Raw genomic sequence first — 6,892 nt, forward strand, 5'->3', positions numbered from 1 at the left:
TCAGTACAAGGCTACATTTCAGCTTCTAAACAGGTTTCCTAACGTTGAAATTTATATTCGATGTTAACAAATTTCTGTTCTTCAGAAACGCCTTTCTTGCCGTTGTCAGCCTACATTTTATAGTCTCTCTACTTCACTCATTAGTCATTTGACTGCCCAAACAGCAAGTTCGATCAACTCTACTTTTAATGTATTGTTTTCTAATCTAATCTTTTCAGCGCTGCTCAGTTTAATTCCACTAAATTCCATTGCCATTGTTTTACTTTTGTTAATGATCTTACATCCTGGTTTCGTGCCACTGTCCATTGCGCTCAACTGCTCCTCTATCTACTTTACTGTCTCTGCAGAATTAGAATGTCATCGCAAACCTCAAAGTTTTTATTTCGTATCTATGAAATTTTATGTATTTTCCAAATTTTTCTATGGCTTCCTTTACTGCTTGCTCATTCCAGAGGTTGAGGAACATCTGGGCTCACTCCACTCTCAACTACTGTTTCCTTTTCATGACCTTCAACTTTTCTAACTGCCGTCCGATTTCTCTATTAGTTGTATGTAAACTTTCGCCCCCTCTACTTTGTCTCTGCTATCTTCAGAATTTTAATGAGAGCCTCCCATAACGAGGTATTAAGTTTTCTGGGATAGTTCTCTGTCATTGCATTTGCGCTTTGAAAATGGCGGCGTGTGCACCAGTCGAAATGTCGGCGATTGTGGAAGCCGCCAATCGGCTGCATTTCCATAAGATGTTTGAACAGAAGAACATCGTTAATATCGGTACGGTGTACGCTCCGCCGTTCCTTGTAGCGACTTACGGGATATACTGTCTCCTCAGACTGAGGCCCATTTTCTCTGCCGGCCGCGGTGGTCTCGCAGTTCTAGGCGCTTAGTCCGGAACCGCGCGACTGCTACGGTCGCAGGTTCGAATCCTGCCTCGGGCATGGATGTGTGTGATGTCCTTAGGTTAGTTAGGTTTAAGTAGTTCTAAGTTCTAGGGGACTGATGACCGCAGCTGTTAAGTCCCATAGTGCTCAGAGCCATTTGAACCATTTTGAACCCATTTTCTCTGATGTTTCGGCAGAGATTTGCAAACTCGTTTTTGCAATGTATGTAGCTGGAGTCAACCCAAATCAAGACAGCTCGTTAAGTTTTTTATGCGACGCCCAAAGTGGACGGAGAGCATCAGTTTCTTTCCCGTACAAACAAAATGAGTATTAATATGAAATTTTACGTCACCTCTGACAGAGTGGTCCCACGTTAGACTAGTGCGATATACGTTTTATCGATATGTATCAATAGGGGACAGTAAAACACGAAGAATAACCAGCATCCCAGCGGCAACAGAACTGCCCTGGCCCGCACTGTCTTCTACCATCATGCAGGAGCAGTGTTCAGTCGCTGGTGGGGTAATGGTTATTATTCGTGTTTTACTGTCCCCTATTGATACATATCGATAAAAAATATTGCATTAGACTAGTCTGGAACCGCTCTGTCGAATGAGCGTGTAAAAATTCTGCTTTATAAATCATTTTGCTTTTAACGTCAATGTAGACGTAGACTTTCTTTTAGAATTTGGTGCAAGAGGCCCCATTACGTTGCACTTTTAATAACCTTACTTATGTCCTGACCACACTTTTATTTTTTCATCAGCCTTATGCATTTCGACTTTCCGTCATTTTCAAAGGCATTGCTACGCCGCTGCAAACTTGTTTGCATTTGTCTCGTGCTCCAGAATGTTGACGTAATACACTGTATCTAATGTTTTTATATGGCTGACATAGCAATGCCTTTGAAAACGTGAAGTCGAAATACGTAAGGTTGATGAAAAAATAAAAGTATGGTCAAGGCATAAGTAAGGTTATTATAAGTGCATCCAGATGACCGCGCCGTCTCATAGCATTTTCATGCAAACTGCACCAGTTAGGCTGTTCACAAGAAATAACGCCGCCCTGTCCAGTCGGCTCTGTTTATCCGGTCAGCTTTTCAACGGTCTCAGTCTGGAGCCGAGCGACCGCTGCGGTCGCAGGTTCGAATCCTGTCTCGGGCATGGATGTGTGTGATGTCCTTAGGTCAGTTAGGTTTAATTAGCTCTAAGTTCTAGGCGACTGATGACCTGAGAAGTTAAGTCGCGTAGTGCTCAGAGCCATTTGAACGGTCTCACACTGTCTTCGCTGTCGCTCAGCCAACGCCAGATTTCTTACTGCACTTGTACCATCGTTGTGCAGTATCTTCTTCTGTCTCACTCTCGTTACCCGACGCTTTTATTTACTTGTGATTCCCATCAGTCAGTTATCAGAGGCATATCTGCCAGACTAAGTTCAAGTTATTTGGAACCAGCCCCCATTGCTACCCATTTCATTGTAGTTAAAATCTTCATTCAACGTGCTTTATTTTCATGTTTCTTAATAATAATAATAATAATGGCAATAATACACTACTGGCCATTAAAATTGCTACACCACTAAGATGACGTGCTACAGACGCGAAATATAACCGACAAGAAGAACATGCTGTGATATGAAAATGATTAGCTTTTCACAGGTTTCACACAAGGTGTAACGCCGGAAATGCATATCCTCCTATTTCCATCTATTGTACTATAATTTTTTTCCTTGTTTTGTTACCTCAATATATGACATTTCTGTGTCTTTACATACTGTAATTGTTTTACTATTTGTATATATATATTTATGCATTTATGTCGATGTATAATTGGTTTGTTTCGTAAATATTATTTGTATTTTTACACTGGGTCTTGCCTAGGGAAAACTGCTATCGAACGATTACATCGATAGGTCGTGTGAAGAATCAAAGTGTGTAGGATCTTTGGTAGTGTTAACTCTGCCGCGTGGAGCGCGGGCAAAGCAGAGGGAGTCTGGCTGGGGTGGTGCAGTGGAGCAGGTGTGTTGTTGAAGCTCCCGCGAGTTGCCGCGCTTTCGGGGTTTGGCAGCATGTAATTGCGCTCGACTTGCGATGATAGTTTCTGACATGGTGTCGCGGACGGGAAGCATTAGCTGGCGCACATCAAGAGCCCGTTTCGTCTGGTGACCGTGTCGAGAAGAAGGCGCGCCAACATCCAGCTTCTGCAACAGCGACGGCCGACAATGAGTGACTGTCGCCACCTCCTCGATCGACGACTTCAAACCTTCAATCAACCAACAAGGAACACTAAAAGCACGTAAGGTTTCAGAACTGTATGGTAGACCTCAGCTTTTCAAACTGTTCCATTTGCCTCGCAAAATTACAGCAACTTAGCATGAACTTTTGTTGCTCATTGTCCCAATTGCATTACCAAGCAGGGCCCCTTCCTTTTCCGAAATGAACCCGAGTGTCGTTGAAATTCAGACGCCAGCATTAAAGTACAATCATTCCATTTCACTGCTTTAATTTCAAAGTTCAGTTTAAGTATTCATAGCTGGCTACAATATTTTGATTACGCAAGCACAAATTAAGAGTGCGAGTTTTGTTACCGTATTTTAGCTTACCTGTGACTGCAGCTCAGCTTGGTACGTACTAAATTTTACTATTGTTAATTGTTCAGAATCATTTAATTCAAGTTCAAAGCTAAATCTCTTGTTTCTAAATTGCGTAGATTCAAGTAGCTTTTGAAATGATTGTTGAGGTAGTCCAAGACTAACTGTATTTTACTGAATTTCGATGTGCTTAAGAAAGAAAGCTTCTTATTAATTTCAGTCACTAAATTAACTTTCAGTTTTCCGGTTTTATTAATTCTTTTGTTAAATTAAGTCAGAGTGCAGCGAAAGTTATTACTTCTGACAAACTTTCAGTTTTCACACTACACGTGTCAACCTTCAGTTGCCACGCTTCTAGTGCTAATTATATGTGTAATTACCTTTCTTTTTCAGTTACTATAGTAATTGTCCTTAGGACTGGCGACCGTAATTTCCCCCAAATCTCAAATATCTAATTACCGCTAGTTAATTGTTAACGTAACGGCCGCACATTTACTTTCTTCATCAACTTTACCCCTTTTCAAAATTAATTTCCACCACTTTCATTTGCATTTTTCCATACATTTAGATGTAACCCTTTCCTCCCTCTTTACCGACAGATCAACGTCGGTGACGATTGCTTTTCCCAAATTTCCATTAGGTACACGCGGTTTAATTTTTCACTGTCATTAAGGTCGATAAGTGAGGGGGAGGTTACAAAGGTTCGCACCGGTGGCGACACCTACAACGTGCTGACTTGTGGAAAGTTTCCAACCGATTTCTCATACACAAACAGCAGTTGACCGGCGTTGCCTGGTGAAACGTTGTTGTGATACCTCGTGTAAGGAGGAGAAATGCCTACCATCACGTTTCCGACTTTGATAAAGGTCGGATTGTAGCCTATCGCGATTGCGGTTTATCGTATCGCGACATTGCTGCTGGCGTTGGTCGAGATCCAATGACTGTCAGCAGAATATGGAATCGGTGGGCTCAGGAGGGTAATACCGAACGCCGTGCTGGATCCTAACGGCCTCGTATCACTAGCAGTCAAGATGGCAGGCATCTTATCCGCATGGCTGTAACGGATCGTGCAGCCACGTCTCGATCCCTCAGTCAACAGATGGGGCCGTTTGCAAGACAACAACCATCTGCACGAACAATTCGACGACGTTTGCAGTAGCATGGACTATCAGCTCCGAGACCGTGGCTGCGGTTACCCTTGACGCTACATCACAGACGGGAGCGCCTGCGATGGTGTACTCAACGACGAACCTGGGTACACGAATGGCAAAACGTCATTTTTTCGGATGAATCCAGGTTCTGTTTACAGCATCATCATCGTCGCATCTGTGTTTGGCGACATCGCAGTGAACGCACATTGGAAGCGTGTATTCGTCATCGCCATACTGGCGTATTACCCGGCGTGATGGTATGGGGTGCCAATGGTTACACGTCTCGGTCACCTCTTGTTCGCATTGACAGCACTTTGAATAGTGGACGTTACATTTCAGATGTGTTACGACCTGTGGCTCTACCCTTCATTCGATCCCTGTGAAACCCTACATTTCAGCAGGATAATGTACGACCGCATGTTGCAGGTCTTGTATTGGCCTTTCCGGATACAGAAAATGTTTGACTGTTGCCCTGGCCAGCACATTCTCCAGATCTCTCGCACAATTGAAAACGTGTGGTCAATGGTGGCCGTCGTCACAATACGCCAGTCACTACTCTTGATGAACTGTGGTATCGTGTTGAAGCTGCATGGGCAGCTGTACCTGTACACGCCACCCAAACTCTGTTTGACTCAATGCCCAGGCGTATCAAGGCCGCTATTATGGCCAGAGGTGGTATTTCTGGGTTCTGATTTCTCAGGATCTATGCAACCAAATTGCGTGAAAATGTAATCACATGTCAGTTCCAGTATAATATATTTGTCCAATGAATATCCGTATCTGCATTTCTTCTTGGTGTAGCAATTTTAATGGCCAGTAGTGTAGTAATGCATTTGGGATGAGAATGTGTTATGTTCACAGTTCATAATATAACGGTTGTCAGCATAAGAATCAGATCTCAATTTTAACCCCACACTGATATTTTGCCTAATTTTTTTCGGCTACCACTCCTAGTTCACCCTCTTAATATTCCTATCACGTATCACCCTGAACAGTACACTCCGAATGGATGAGTCATTGCCTCTATCACTATAACTTTGACAGTATGACAACCTTTCAATATGTATTACGCATTCGTGCTGCCTATTACGCCATTCTGTTGCAGAGCGGCGTATTTGAATGATTCCTGCAGTCGACATTGCGACTGTAATGTCCAGGTAATTTCAGCTTCAGCTCTAGGCTACATGGCACCGTCTTATACACTGAAATGTACTGTGCAAATTACTGCGTGATGAAACATGGTCTCCAGCTTACGTAACATGTATTTGTGAACATACGTTCGATACTTGTTATTTATTCCTCATATTCACGAGTGTCTTCTACCCATCAGGGTAGTTGAAAACGCTAATGCGCTGCTTCCTGCACTCGAGTAGGCGCACAAGCCCCAGAATGAATCTGCCAGCGGATTAAAAACGAGGGCCGGTATGCCGGCCAGCCTGGATGTGGTTCTTCGGCGGTTTTCCACATCCCACTAGGTGAATACCGGGGCTGATTCCCAAGTTCCGCCTCAGTTACACGACTCGTAGACATTTGAACACGTTCCCACTATTCCATGGCTTACACTAGACGCAGACAGCTGGGTTACACTAATTCTGTGCCAAAGGTTTCGGGGTGGCAGCAGGAAGGGCATCCGGCCACCCTCTCCAACTAACACTGCCAAATCAATACTAACAATACCGACCCCACCTTGAAGACAGACAAAGGCCCCAAAAAAGAAAAAAAAATCCATGGGAGTCTTCACCGTGGTTTGGCTCCATTGCTCAAAATTATGTTGTGTATGTAAAATGAAGAGTAACTGACCATGTAATACTTTCGTGGGCTGCACCCTAAATTATTTCCGTGTCTGCAGTTTACTATCTCTTACAAACACATTCTGATTTCTGCCAGTTGACAGGCCCTCAATCCAATTTTCGACGCAACTACACACACCATATAAACGGCTTGACCACTGTGACGTGAAGTTTGATCCCACCCATCACAAATATTTGAACTGGCTACATCCTATGTGAGCATCAGTGCATTGCTGACCTTGGCAACGAATTCAGATCTCATCTGACTGTTGAACTCCTTCGCTACATGTATGTCTTGAATAGTGGCAACAATGTGCCTTCTCAAGGAGTTCATATTTATGCTGATTTACCGAACGCCTTTTGTCGGTATCATTGCTCTTTGCCTTTTCTGTGATCATCAATACGTCATTCGATTTTCCGTATTTTGCTGTCATAAATCAGTAAGGAGCATTACATTGGAACGGTTTATTTGCAGATATATGGT

The sequence above is a fragment of the Schistocerca piceifrons genome, chromosome 3 (assembly GCF_021461385.2).
Source record: "Schistocerca piceifrons isolate TAMUIC-IGC-003096 chromosome 3, iqSchPice1.1, whole genome shotgun sequence".
In the NCBI taxonomy this organism is placed as follows: Eukaryota; Metazoa; Arthropoda; class Insecta; order Orthoptera; family Acrididae; genus Schistocerca; species Schistocerca piceifrons.